This window comes from Mobula hypostoma, chromosome 6, assembly GCF_963921235.1.
Source record: "Mobula hypostoma chromosome 6, sMobHyp1.1, whole genome shotgun sequence".
NCBI lineage: Eukaryota > Metazoa > Chordata > Chondrichthyes > Myliobatiformes > Myliobatidae > Mobula > Mobula hypostoma.
The window spans coordinates 44729639-44742613 of NC_086102.1; positions in this window are offsets into that span (position 1 = coordinate 44729639).

A 12975-nucleotide genomic window follows, 5' to 3' on the forward strand; every position below is an offset into this window, starting at 1 on the left:
GCCTCCCCTCCCCCACCCCTTTATCTTTCCCCTTACTGGTTTTTCACCTGGAACCTACCAGCCTTCTCCTTCCCACCCTCCCCCCCACCTTCTTTATAGGGCCTCTGCCCCTTCCCCCTACAGTTCTAATGAAGGGTTCCGGCCCGAAACGTCGACTCATCGTTTCCACGGATGCTGCCCGACCTGCTGAGTTCCTCCAGCGTGTTGAGTGTTACAATGTGGGTAAAGACTTGGATATTCTTAAGTAACCCACAAGCACATGCGATTGTTATGAATGGTAGCAGGAAAGGGATAGATTTATCAAGATGACATAAAAGGGGAAAACCATTGGGCTTGTCCAGAAGAGATGACAAAACAGAAGCTTGTGGCTTGTGGTTTCAGTACTTATAAGAATTATTCATTATCTATACTGCCTGTAAGTAATGGGTTCCTCTTGCAATATGTATTGGTGGGGCAGACATATAATATAGCAACAGCAACAACGAGCTATACCAAGGGATAGAAAGAGTGTCCTTTGGAAAGTCATAATGTTGCAATTGGAAGTGTGACTTTGCATTTGACAATTGGAGGTTGGATTTTGCCTCAGTCAGCATTGGAGACACAGGAATGAAGGAGAACCTTTCAATCCAATGAACTGATACAAATTGCTACTTGTAGGACTATTTTGTTGCTGAATTGCCACTGATTTCTCATTTGAATGCAGATGGGACACGGGTTGTGAGGGAGGTAAAGCAGATAATCTATCAATGGACTAAAGTTCTAAAATTATTAAGAAAATGCTGGAGGAACTCAGCAGGCCAGGCAGCATCTGTGGAAAAGAGTACAGTCGATGGTTTGGGCAAGACCCTTCAATCAGAATTTCCCACCTGCTTCAAAAGGGTGACAGTCATGTATTCAACCTGAGCCTGAGGCTCCGGAGGGTTCCTGTGCTGTGGAAGACGTCCCACCTCGTCCCTGTGCCGAAGACGCCGCGCCCCAGCGGCCTCAATGACTACAGACCGGTGGCATTGACCTCCCACATCATGAAGACCCTGGAGAGACTTGTTCTGGAGCTGCTCCGGCCTATGGTCAAGCCACACTTAGATCCCCTCTAATTCGCCTACCAGCCCCGACTAGGAGTTGAGGACGCCATCGTCTACCTGCTGAACCGTGTCTACGCCCACCTGGACAAGCCAGTGAGCACTGTGAGGGTCATGTTTTTTGACTTCTCCAGTGTGTTCAACGCCACCCGCCCTGCTCTGCTAGGGGAGAAGCTGACAGCGATGCAGGTGGATGCTTCCCTGGTATCATGGATTCTTGATTACCTAATTGACAGACCACAGTACGTGTGCTTGCAACACTAAGTGTCAAACGGAGTGATCAGCAGCACTGGGGCTCCACAGGGGACTGTCTTGTCTCCCTTTCTCTTCACCATTTGCACCTTGGACTTCAACTACTGCACGGGGTCTTGTCATCTTCAGAAGTTTTCGGATGACTCTGACATAGTTGGATGCATCAGCGAGGGAGATCAGGCTGAGTACAGGGCTATGGTAGGAAACTTTGTCACATGGTGTGAGCAGAATTATCTGCAGCTTAATATGAAAAAGACTAAGAAGCTGGTGGTAGACCTGAGGAGATCTAAGGTACCGGTGACCCCTGTTTCCATCCAGGGGGTCAGTGTGGACATGGTGGAGGATTACAAATATCTGGGGATACGAATTGACAATAAACTGGACTGGTCAAAGAACACTGAGGCTGTCTAGAAGAAGAGTCAGAGCCGTCTCTATTTCCTGAGGAGACTGAGGTCCTTTAACATCTGCTGGACGATGCTGAGGATGTTCTACGAGTCTGTGGTGGTCAGTGCTATCATGTTTGCTGTTGTGTGCTGGGGCAGCAGGCTGAGGGTGGCAGACACCAACAGAATCAACAAACTCATTCGTAAGGCCAGTGATGTTGTGGGGATGGAACTGGACTCTCTCACGGTGGTGTCTGTAAAGAGGATGCTGTCTAAGTTGCATGCCATCTTGGTCAATGTCTCCCATCCACTACATAATGTACTGGGTGGGCACAGGAGTACATTCAGCCAGAGACTCATTCCACCGAGATGCAGCACTGAGCGTCATAGGAAATCATTCCTGCCTGTGGCCATCAAACTTTACAACTCCTCCCTTGGAGGGTCAGACACCCTGAGCCAATAGGCTGGTCCTGGACTTATTTCATAATTTACTGACATAATTTACATACTACTACTTAACTATTTATGGTTCTATTACTATTTAAGGAGCAACTGTAATGAAAACCAATTTCCCCCGGGATTAATGAAGTATGACTATTATACCAGTATCCAAGAAGAGCAGGGTGAGCTGCCTCAATGACTATCGTCCAGTTGCACTCACATCTACTGTGATGAAGTGCTTTGAGGGGTTGGCCATGGCTAGAATCAACTCCCACCTAAGCAAGTATCTGGATCCACTGCAATCTGCCTATCGTCACAATAGGTCTACAGCAGATGCAATCTCCCTGGGTCTCCACCTGGCCTTGGCTCACCTGGACAATAGTAATACCTACATCAGGCTGCTGTTTATTGATTACAACTCAGTTCTAATCAAAAAGCTCCAAAACCTGGGCTTCTGTATTTCCCTGTGCAACTGAATCCTTGACCCCTTCCCCTGCCTCCAACCTTCCTCCTCTTCTTGGACACCCCGCTCTGGTTCTCTGCCTGCTCTGGATCTCTTCATCTCGAACTGCTGGCAAAGCATCAAATCTCTTTCAATTTCAGCACTCCTCTCTCCTCTTTGAATGTTACCCCTCTGAACACACTGCCTTCCTCTCTCTATGCACCAATCCCAACCTTACTTTCAAACCCACAGACAAAGGAGATGCTGTTGTAGTCTGGCACACTGACCTTTACCTTGCTGAGGCCAGGCAGCAACTCTCAGACACCTCCTCATACCTACCCCTTGAAGAGGACCCCACTCTGGACCATTAGAAATCTGTCTCTGACATGGAGAACTCCCATCCACTGCCAACAATCACCCAGCACTGTTCATTTCTACCCTCTACCAAAGATCTAGAAGCCCGACTGTCCAAATTAGCCTATTGTCTCTGTCTGCTCCTGCCCCACTGAACTTGTGCCCTCATACCTGAATACCATTTTATTGCTCTCCATTCAGTCCCTTCCTGCCTACAACCATGGCATTTCTCATGCTCTGAATCTCATCAGGAACTTTCAATTCCCACACCGACTGCTTTATTTTCACCATGGATGTTCAGTACCTACTATTCCCCATGGGAACACATCAAAGCTCTCTGCTTCTTTCTTAACAAAAGAACCAACTTATTTCCTTCCACAACCACCCTCCTCTGTCTGGCAGAACTGGTCCTCACCCTCAACAACTTTTCCTTAGGCTCCTCCCACTTTCCCCAGACTTGAGGGGTAGCCATGGATACCTGCATGGGCCCCAGCTATGCCTGCCTCTTTGTTGGCTATGTAGAACAGTCTATGTTCAAAGATTTCTCCAAAAATACTCCCCAACTCTTCCTACGTTGCACTGATGGCTATGTAGAACAGTCTATGTTCAAAGATTTCTCCAAAAATACTCCCCAACTCTTCCTACGTTGCACTGATGGCTGCATTGGTGCTGCTTCATGCACCCATGCTGAGCTTGTCAATTTCATCAGCTTTGCCTTTAACTTCCACCTTGCCCTTAAGTTCACTTAGTCCATTTCTGACACTTCCCTCTCCTTTCTGGATCTTTGGAGACAAACTCTCAATCGACATCTTTTATAAATATACTGATTCCCACGGCTATTTTGACTACACCTCCTCAACCCCATCTCCTGTAAAAATGCTGTTCCCTTTTCTCAGTTCCTTTGCCGCCACCTCATCTGTTCCAAGGATGCAGCTTTGTTTCCCAGGACACCTGAGATGTTGTCCTTCTTTAAAAAATGGGGTTTCCCTTCCTCCACCATTGATCCTGCCCTCACCTGCATCTCCATTTCCTGAACATCCGTGCTCAACCCCTCTTCCAGCTGGCCTCACAGTGATAGAATTTCTCTTGTCTTTACCTACCAACTGATCAGTCGCTACATCCAACACATCATCCTCTGGAACTTCTGTCATTTCCAAAGGAATCCCACCATTAAAATATCATTACCAACCCCCCCATATCCTGCAGGAATCAATCCCTCCGTGATTCCCTTGTCTATTCATCCCACCCCACTAATAGCCCTCTCGGCATTTCTCCCTGCAAGCGGCCAAAGTGCTCCATCTGCTCATTTACCACCTCCCTCACCTCCATTCAGAGCCCCAAACAGTACTTTCAGGTGAGGCAGCACTTCACCTGTGAATCTGTGGGGTCATCTATTGTGTCCGGTGCTCCTGATATGGCCTATTGTAAATTGGGTATTGCTTCATCAAGCACCTCCGCTCCATCGCAAAAAGTGGAACCTCCTGGTGGCCAAACATTTTAATTCCGATTCCCATTCCTGTTCCGACACATCAGTCCATGGCTTCCTCTGCCAAGATGATGCCACCTTCAGGGTGAAGGAGCAACACTTCATGTTCCATCTGAGTAGCCTCCAAAACTGATGGCAGAAATATCAATAATTCCTTCTGGCAATTTTTTCCCTCCCCCTCCCCCCTTCTACTCCCCACTCTGGCCTTTTAACTCTCCTCATCTGCCTATCACCTTCCCCTTGATCCTCTCCTACTTCCCTTTCTCCTATGGTCCGCTCTGCTCCCCTATCACATTTCTTCTTCTCCAGCCCTTTGCCATTCCAACCCACCTGGCTTCACCTTCTAGCGAGCTTCCTTCCCCTTACCCTGTCTTTTTATTCCAGAGTCTTCCCCCTTTCTTTCCAGTCCTGAAGAAGGGTCTTGGCCTGAAATGTTAACTATTTATTCATTTTCATGTGCCTGACCTGCTGAGTTCCTTCAGCATGTTTGTGTGTTGCTCTGGGTTTCCAGCACCTGCAGACTTCGCGTTTATAATTATCCTTGACTTCGTCCCCTGGAGACCACAGTCAGCGCAGATGAGAAATAACATCTCCTCAGTGCTGACCTCAAGGATGCATGCTTAGCCCACTACTTTAATCTTTCTACACCCATAACTGTGTCTGGCATCTATAAATTTGCTGATGACATAACTATTGTTGGCAGAAGTTCAGATGGTGACAAGGAGGCATTCAGAAGCAAAATAAATCAGCTAGTTGAGTGATTTTGCAAAAACAACCTTGCACTTAAATCAGTAAGATCAAGGACTTGATTGCGGACTTCAGGAAGGAGAAGTCGAGGGAACACACCCCAGGCCTCATCGAGGGATCAGAAGTGGAAAGGATGAGCAGTTTTAAGCTCCTGGGTGTCAACATCTCTGAAGATCTGTCCTGGGCCCAACACACTGATACGGTTACAAAGAAGGCATGACTGCAGTTACTTTTCAGAAGGAGTTCGAGGAGACTTGGTATGTCAACAAAGAAACTTGAACAGTTCTACAGACGTACCATGGAGAGCATTCTAACTGGTTGCAACACTGTCTGGTAAGGAGCAGCCACTGCACAGGATCAGAAAAAGCTGCAGGAAGTTGTAAAGTTAGCTCGCTTCAGAACACCTTCAAAAGCTGATGCCTCAAAAAGATGGCATCCATCATTAAGCACCCCCATCACCCAAGCCATGCCCTCTTCTCACTGCCACCATCAGGGAGGTGGTACAGGAGCCTGAAGAAACTCATTCAATGTTTCAGGAACAGCTTCTCCTCAGCCATTAGAGTGCAACAAAATCTTCCGCAATATTTTTCCCCCTCTCTGCACTACTTGCTTAATTTACGGAAGTACACATCTATACACACACACATATATATATATATATACTGTGTGTGTATATGTATGTAATTTATAGTTTTTATTACTATGTACTGCAATGTGCTGCTGCTACAAAACAGCAAATTTCACAACATGTTCCGGTGATATTATACCTCATTCTGATTCTGAGCGAGGCCCTCCATTGCTTGGAATTGACCATAGATATTGCATCCTAGATGTTTATGTAATACGCAGGCCAGGGCAGTATGATATGGAGAATACGCAAGCCAGGGCAGTATGATATGGAGAATACGCAGGCCAGGGCGGTATGATATGGAGAATACGCAGGCCAGGGCGGTATGATATGGAGAATACGCAGGCCAGGGCGGTATGATATGGAGAATACGCAGGCCGGGGCGGTATGATATGGAGATTACGCAGGCCAGGGCGGTATGGTATGGAGAATACGCAGGCCAGGGCGGTATGGTATGGAGAATACGCAGGCCAGGGCGGTATGGTATGGAGAATACGCAGGCCAGGGCGGTATGATATGGAGAATACGCAGGCCAGGGCGGTATGATATGGAGAATACGCAGGCCAGCGCGGTATGATATGGAGAATACGCAGGCCAGGGCGGTATGATATGGCGAACAAGCTGTTGCCCGTGCAACAGCCTCCCCCTCTCTATGCAGCTGATGAATCCAAAAGGAATGGCCGAGACTGATACAGTTTGGTACCAGTGGCATCACAAGGGTTGCCAGTCAGCACTGAACTCAACATAAGACTGCCTTAGGGACTCAAAGTCTGGATTTTACCTTGGGGTTTACTCCCAAAGCCTTACCCATGAGTGGATATATCCACAAGGCAGTGGAGATGTGAGGCCAGAGTTTTCCTTTTCCCAGATGAGCTGCCAACCACGGCTGATGAGCCCTATCTGCCCACAGCAACTGTTTTTAAGGCACCAGTAACCCACCTTTGCCCTTTCTCTTGCCAGCAGAGACGGTTCCACCATGCTTGGTAGCTGAGCCACATGTGAAGGCCAGGAGCTGGACTTGGTTGTCAGAGGCTATTTGAGACGCATACTATTGAGAGCATTTAATAGGTAATGGGAGTTTGTTCCCACTTCCTCCCATGGCTATGACAACCATAAGGAACCAAGATCTGATTCTGATTACACTGCCAGCAACCCAGTTTCAATTCTGCCTCTATCGGTCAGGAGTTTGTACGTTCTCCCCGTGATCGTGTGGGTTCTTTTTGGATGCACCAGCTCCCTCCCATGTTCCAAAGACTTGCAGGTCACTAGGTTAATTGGTGGTCTGGTTGAAATGAGACAGCCTGGGCTCCTTGGGCTGGAAGGGCCTGTTACCATGCACTATCTCTCAGTAAATAAATAAGTTTTGAGACTGCAGTCTGCATGAAACCATGATCTCCTAACTTGCAGATTGAACTCTGTTCCTATTGGCATCAACATTTTTTATTTATTGAGATAAGGTGCAGAACAGGACCTTTGAGCCACACCACTCAGCATCTCTTGATTTACCCCTAGCCTGATTTCGGGACAATCTACAATTTCCAACCGGTAAATCTATGGACTGTGAGAGGAGACCAGAGCACCCAGAGGAAACCCACGTGGTCACGGAGAGAATGAACAAACTCCTTACAGGCAGCAGCGGGAATTGAACCTGGGTCGCCGGTACTGGAAAGTGTGGTGCTTACCACTATGCCACCATGTAAGGAAAAGTAAAAACAAAGTGAAAAAGTTTAATATGAAACAAACAGGAAGTATAACTACCAAGGCAAATGAAAGCAGGGACATAAAGGGTTAATTTTGACTTAGCTACCTCAGAGCAGAGCCAAATGAAAACCAGAGGAAATAAGCAATCCGAATTGAGTCTAGATAAAAGTTCAAAGTGCATATAAGTAGAAAGTCTATTTAGAAAGAAAATATTGCAGAATAACATAAGATGTAGGATAAATTAGACCATTTGATGCCTCGTCTACCACAGCCTTCACTAGATTCATGGTTGATCATGTGTCTCGGCTCCACTTACCTGCACTAACCTTCTCCACCTTGATTCCCTTGCACACATTTGTATAATAGATAAGGAAAATGGAACTGGTGGAGATAAGTTCTATAAAAATTGCATAACTCAAAGTTCATGTGGGAGAGTATTTTAAAGTCATTTCCAGTTTGTAAAGACAGTTTGGTTTCCAGATCAATTTGATGTATGGGGTATTGATCAGTAAATGTTTTGTTTCATTCTTGGTTCAGATCATACAGATTACATAATAAATGAAGAAATTTGTCGAAGTCTTTTATCTTCTAGTTGCAGCCATGATGTTTGATAAGGTATTCCACCCAAAAATTGAGGCAAAGAACTAATACAAAATACAAATAAGATCAGTTAATAGCATTATAAAGGCATTTTATTCAAAACATTACATAGATGTACATTGAAATGAACAAGTGATAAAACCTCAAATTATTTTGCCTATGATAATTTTACAATTGAGCTGTATTTCCATATATTTTATTTCAACTGCCAAGGATGAAGCAATATTATTATGAATGAATTTCTGTTTAATTCTTCTCTAACCATACTGCCAGCATGCAGCCTTACAGCCTACATTAACTAACGTTAGATATACTATTGATTTTAGAAGTACATGTTGGTATCAAGGTCACTTCAAACACCTGTAACCTACAGTTATGAATGTGAAAGTTCTGAATGCTAATACATTATTTGCAATGATTAAAAAAAGCCTATGCCTTACAAAATCATTGTACAATATAAGCTCAAGGGCAACGTTATTTATTTTATTGTGCTACATTATACAACCAAAGAAATGCCTAAAATATCTTGAGTTAAACATTGTATGGAATTGATATTTATCAAACAGAAGAGATTCTACAGATGCTATAAATCTAGAACAACACACACAAAATTGCTGGAGCAATTCATCAGGTCAGGCAGTATCTATAAAGGGGGAAAACACTGATGCTTTGGGGGGAGAACTTTCATCTTTTTTTTACTTATATAAACAGTATATTTTACGTGTTTTTATATTGTATTTGTTTTATATGATGAAATAGAATGGACTCAACTATATTAATTGGCTTAAAAATGGGATTTTTGGTACGCTAAGAATGTGGTGTATATGGTACTGGTGTTCATTTGTTTTCTGAGCAGAAGTTTGCGAAATAGAGCAATATCTTCTTAAAAGCAAAACGTTATGGACACGGAAATGTGCCTGAAAGCAGGAATTGAGTGCTTCCTAACAGGACCACACCCAAAACATTCCAGCTGTGCACAACTTGCTACACACTACCACTGAAGGAGCCTGAAGAGAGCTGTGCTTTGCACATCCATATTCATGCCATTCTGCAGATGTGCAGCAGAGAGCACCCTAACAAACCGCATCACTGCTTGGTGTAGAAACTGCACTGCAGCAGGCAGGAAGACTCTCCAACGGGTAGTCAAAACTGCCCAACGCATCACTGGCACCAGCCTACTCACCGTCAAGGATATATATACTGAAAGGAGCAGTAACCTCATGAAGGATCCCACCTACAGTGCTCATGGACTGTTAGTCTCACTCCTATCGGGAGGAGGCTATGTAATATCCATGCCAAGACCACCAGACTCATAAACTCATAAACTATCATTTCCCGTCATCACCTTACGTTCAAAGTTCAACAGTTGAAAGTAAGTTTATTATAAAAGTACAAGATATGTTTTTTTTGCAGACATACTCAAGAAATCTATAATAGAATAATAACCATAATAGAATCAAAGAAAGACTGCCCCAATCTATCATCACTTTATGGACATACCATCAATCTATGTGTATAAGCTAACTTATGTATTTATATTTATTGTGTGTGTTTTGTAACATTATTGTGTTCTTTATCTTTTGTGTCTGTGTTTTTTTTGGTTGCATTGGACCCCGAATAACCAATTAGTTTGTTCTCCTTCCACTTGTGTACAGGAAATGACATTGAACAATCTTGAAGGGTATCTGTCCTTAATACACATAACATCTATCATTGAGGGAGAACGGCTGCAGGAAAAAGATCTGAGATTTTCAGCAAGGGGTTATCAAAATATTGGTGAGTAAATAAATAGATAGAGAGTGATCCTCTGTAAAGTGTAGAGCCCAGGAGACCCACTGCAAGGTCAAGAGATGTGGCATGACATCTAACATTTTGACAAACTATTGTAGATGTGTGGTGGAGTGGTATTGACTGGCTGCAGCACGGCCTGGTATGGAAACACCAATGCCTTTATATGGAAAATCCTACTAAAGGTGGTGGATTTGACCCAGTTCATCACTGGTAAAGCCCTTCTAACCATTGAGCACACTGACATGAAATGCTGTCCATTATCAAAGATCACCACCAACCAGGCCATGCTCTTTCCTCACTGCTGCCATCAGATAGAAGATGCAAGCACCTCAGGACTCACACCAGGTTCAAGAAATGTTACTGCCCCACAACCATCAGGCTCCTGAACAAAGGCAATAACTATACTCACTTGCCCATCATTAATTACCAATGATCTCACTTTAAGGACTTTTTATCTTGTTACCTCATGTTCTTGTTATTTATTGCTGTTTATTTGTATTTGCATTTGCAGAGTTTATTGTCTTCACTCTAGCTGATCTGTCATTGATCCTGTTACGGTAGTAATCTTGGGATTACTACCTGTGCCATGCGACAGTGAGAGTAGGAATGGAATGAGGTGGAGGATAAATGCGTGGCTGAGGGATTAGAGCAGGGGGCAGGGATTGAAGTTTTTGGATCATTGGGACCTGTTTTGGCGCAGGTGTGACCTGTACAAAAAGGACAGGTTGCACTTGAATCCTAGGGGGACCAATATCCTGGTGGAGAGGTTTGCGAAGGCTACTGGGGAAACTTTAAACTAGAATGGTTGTGGGGTGGGAATCAAATTGAAGAGACTAGGAGAAAGGAGGTTAGTTCACAAATAGAGAAAGCTAGTAGACATTGTGTGAGGGAGGATAGGCAGGGGACAGAGATCTGGAGCACTCAGACCGAAGATGTAGGGGAGAGGGAAGAAAAAGATAACAAAGTTGTTTGCACCATTAGGGATAAACAGAGTAAGAGGTGGAGAGTTTCTTAAATGCATCTATTTTAATGTTAGGAGCATTGTAAGAAAGGTGGATGAGCTTAGGGCATGGATTGATACCTGGAAATATAATGTTGTAGCTATTAGTGAAACATGGTTGCAGGAGGGGTGTGATTGGCAACTAAATATTCCTGGATTTCATTGCTTCAGGTGTGATAGAATCGGAGGGGCAAGAGAGGGAGGTGTTGTGTTGCTTGTCAGAGAAAATATTACAGCGGTGCTTTGGCAGGATAGATTAGAGGACTCGTCTAGGGAAGCTATTTGGGTGGAATTGAGGAATGAGAAAGGTGTAGTAATGCTTATAGCGGTGTATTATAGACCACCTAATGAGGAGCGAGAATTGGAGGAGCAAATTTGTAAGGAGATGGCAGATATTTGTAGTAAGCACAAGTTTGTGGTTGTGGGAGATTTTAATTTTCCACAGACAGGGAAGCCCATTCTGTAAAAGGGCTGGATGGTTTGGAGTTTGTCAAATGTGTGAAGTTATTGTTTTGCAGCAATACATAGAGGTACTGTTACGTACCCCGTAACTGGGTTGCCAAACCAGCAGAAATGGATCACTCAGTTGGAGTCTGGAGTACTAGAACTAAGAAAGTTTTATTAAAGAAACAAGCAACACAGTAATCGAAAGGATAATAAATGCAACAATTCAACAATGATAACCACACATGTGCACAGAATTAAGATAACAGCATCAATCAAGCTCTATCGTTGTCTAGGGGTAAATGACCAATTTCAAAATGACTCAAAGTTCAGTCCAGTTTAGTAGTTCAGTTCGCAGTAATCGTTGCCATGGCGGTGGACAACGTGGGGGAAGAGAGAGATAGAATAGGAACAACTCATCATTCAGAACGGCTTCACTCACAGACCAGCAGGATGGCTCACAGACCAGCGAGATTGCTCACAAACAGCTTTTGGGCGGGTCCTTGGTGATGTCACCTGAGGTCACCGACTGTGACCCCTCCTCCAGATGCGGTCGATCCTCTGCAGTGAACCCGGCACCCAGGCAAGGGCGGACACACACCGGGTTCCCGCTGATCGTACCTTTCCACCCACTCGTGAGAAGCATACCGCTTCCAGGGTCTCGTTACCTCGGGTGGCGTGTGTGTCTGTCTTAGCGAACCTGTCCCTTTTTATCCCCCTGCTGGGGTATCGCCTGTCCATCACTTCAAACAGTTCAGGGTTCAAAGGGGGGAGCCGCTCCAGACAGCTCTTCCTCCCACATCCCTTCATTACACATCTCCAGACGCTGCTCCATTGTTCCTTATCTCTCCTTCCCCTGAGGGCAGGTGGCAGACCAACTGCTGATGCCACTGATGCTAGCCCAGGCCAGCAAACATCTTAATTTTATGTGTATTCTCGTAACACTTCCCCCCTTTAAGGATTTTTACCGGGAGGTAAAAATTACAAACATGACTACATTATCTGATACATACACAATATACATCGTTAACAGTTATTTAGCTAATACAGAGAATTTGAAGCTGTCAACACCTTGACAGACAGTCATCACATTTTCTGTTCCTTTTACACGTGTTATTAATAATCCCTTAGACCAGGCCCCAACTCAGCAAACTTCATAGTGGCCAAAAACACTGATGAATTGCGACCAATGTAACCTCTCATTTGGTTTTGTCCCGGACCACAACAACAAGGGTCGTCCCATTCCGACTCAATTTTCCCTCGCAAGGGCTTAGTAGGAGGGGGACGGGTATTGACCGCAGAGTTATTGCAAAACTTCCTGCAGTACCCCACCATCTCCAAGAGCCTTCTGAGGGCCCTCTTGTCTGTCGGGGTTGGGAGGTCAGCGATAGCCTGCACTGTAGCTTGCATCACTGCCAGCTGCCCCTGTGTCACCACAATTCCCAGGTAAGTGACATTCGTGTGGCCGAATTCATTTTTTTCAAGGTTCACTATCAAGCTGGCTTCAGACAGCCGTGTTAAATTGCCAATACACACCTCTGTGTTCATCAGCCCTTTAGTCACTGAATTACTCGAAAAATATAGGTGTTGTTTACTTGGCTGCCCTATTGTAACAGACATAACCCAA